Below are 2500 nucleotides of genomic sequence, written 5' to 3'. Positions count from 1 at the left end.
TTGATCTAATAAAAGCGTCCCTTCCATCTCTGGTCGGGACTCTGTTTGCATGTATTAGCTCTAGAATTACCACAGTTATCCAAGTAACGTGGGTACGATCTAAGGAACCATAACTGATTTAATGAGCCATTCGCGGTTTCACCTTAATGCGGCTTGTACTGAGACATGCATGGCTTAATCTTTGAGACAAGCATATGACTACTGGCAGGATCAACCAGGGAGCTGCGTCAACTAGAGCTGAGCAGCCGGCCGCCCGGGAGTGTGTCCCGGGGGCCCGCGCGAACACGCAAGCGTCCGCTCAATCATTCTGCAAACAGGAGGAGGCTGAGCTCCCCTGCACAATACACCTCGAAACCCTCTCAGGTCCCGGCGGCGCGCAGCGCCGTCCCAAGTACTTGGTCGGGTTCGAGAGAGGCGCAATCGCCCGGAGTTAGGCGAGTAGACGCTTTCGGTGCGACCACCCGTGCTCCCAACTGAGCTTGCCGCTGCCGACAGAGGCCCGGGAGCGTGCTGTCGTGGCATTGCCGGCGGGAGACAACACGCGCCACCTACGGTGACCGGCAGCTCCAACGCCAGCGCCACAGAAGGACAAAAGCCCCACTTGGGTGCCGAAGCGAACTCTCCCAGCACAGCGCACGCGCCAACACATCCGCACAGCTGCGATACAAACCACCAGCGAGAACCGCTGGGGCGACCGAGCAGCAGACGGCGTCGCGGCGCCGAGCGCCGGGCGGCGGCGCATCCTCAACGCACACAGTCCTCAATCGGACCAGCACACTGAAGATGTCCACCGCGCTTCGCACCGGGCCCGCGAGGACCTACTTTGGCCGCACGGCGCCGCGCGCAGGGTGCGCCGGCGCGCAGCTGCGACGCCTGCCGCGTCCGTCGGCCGGCGCGCCTGCCACTGGCCGCCCCCACCAGCCGGCTGTAGCGCGTGCGCCCACGCACCGCGCGGCCAGCACGCCGGGAGGCGCCCCCTCACCGGCCGGGGACGGTCCCACCCAGCCACCGCCGCGTATCGCTTCACACCCAGATGCCGTTCAGTTTCGTCGGCATGGTGGGTATCGCTGGAACAACCGGTTAGTACCTCAACCTATCGTCGCCATCACCGATTCACCCCTAGCGAGAACAACCGCACCACAACAGGTTACCATTTGTTCATTTGCGTAACTTCACCAGAAAACGCAGGCGTCCATCGCCATTTGCAACTTCAACGATTATTGCATGCCTGTGTCAGGTGTCACGCCACACTACGTCTGCCCACATACACGCAACAAAATGTGCACGCCTAGACAATACGTGGAAGGTGGCCCCCGTACGTATGCGATGTCCATTGCTCGAACGACTGTCAACCGGCCTCTGTAGCATGTCGCAGATATGGAACGCGGTGCACCATGCCATCACGGTGTGTGAGGAGAGACGACTAGGTCCGAATACATCAACAGACAGCTCATGCTGATCGCCATCCACGGCGTCCGTTCCTCCCACACGTCTCTATGGCGTACCACACTGCAATCCAGCTCTCATAGGGAGACGACACGTAGCTGCGTGCACAATATTTGCACTGTATGGTCCGCCGTTTTTGGGCGCAGTCGTTGTGCGGTCACACATGTGCCACGATGTATCATTCAGTACATAAGGACGAATGTGCAGTACAGATTGTGGTTCACGCGTACGACATCAGCGGACAGTTGACACAGGCCGCACCACAACGTAGCCTGAGTACGTCGCATGCGAAGGGCATTGAACATGCAAACTTCTCACCAACCAGCTTGCGAAGGCAGGGGGCAAGGTGGGGACGTGGGGAGGGGCGGCATGTACGTCCTGCTGCCATCCACATTACAGTGTACAGCAGGAGCATGTGGAAAGTGAGCAAGACTTGCAAGGTGTTTAACATGAAGCGATACACAGGGGTGCGGGCAGTGCGAGTAGCGAACTATATTGCGAGGGTTGCGGGTGGGCAACACTACAGTAATTGAACGAGTCGTATAACAATTACAGAGCAGGTTTAGGCGACAACGTGGGTTACGTTAAGGCGACAACATGGGTTAGGTTAAGGCACAACATGGGTTAGGTTAAGGCACAACATGGGTTAGGTTAAGGCACAACATGGGTTAGGTTAAGGCACAACATGGGTTAGGTTAAGGCACAACATGGGTTAGGTTAAGGCACAACATGGGTTAGGTTAAGGCACAACATGGGTTAGGTTGAGGCACAACATGGGTTAGGTTAAGGCACAACATGGGTTAGGTTGAGGCACAACATGGGTTAGGTTGAGGCACAACATGGGTTAGGTTGAGGCACAACATGGGTTAGGTTAAGGTACAACATGGGTTAGGTTAAGGTACAACATGGGTTAGGTTAAGGTACAACATGGGTTAGGTTAAGGTACAACATGGGTTAGGTTAAGGTACAACATGGGTTAGGTTAAGGTACAACATAGGTTAGGTTAAGGTACAACATAGGTTAGGTTAAGGTACAACATAGGTTAGGTTAAGGT

General features: G+C 56.2%; 1 non-coding gene across 1 annotated transcript in view; it reads right to left on the bottom strand.

Annotated features, from left to right (window-relative positions):
• The window catches only part of LOC124772078, a 1909-nt gene extending 1688 nt beyond the window's left edge, over positions 1-221 (bottom strand). Inside the window, exon 1 of the ribosomal RNA XR_007013756.1 lies at positions 1-221. This exon is cut by the window's left edge and continues 1688 nt beyond it. This is a non-coding gene — a ribosomal RNA (small subunit ribosomal RNA).
• Between the last annotated feature and the right edge of the window lie 2279 nt (positions 222-2500).

Source organism: Schistocerca piceifrons, unplaced genomic scaffold (genome assembly GCF_021461385.2).
Source record: "Schistocerca piceifrons isolate TAMUIC-IGC-003096 unplaced genomic scaffold, iqSchPice1.1 HiC_scaffold_936, whole genome shotgun sequence".
NCBI lineage: Eukaryota > Metazoa > Arthropoda > Insecta > Orthoptera > Acrididae > Schistocerca > Schistocerca piceifrons.
The sequence above is the reverse complement of the archived record's forward strand: the minus strand, read 5'-3'. Positions and strand labels throughout refer to the sequence as shown.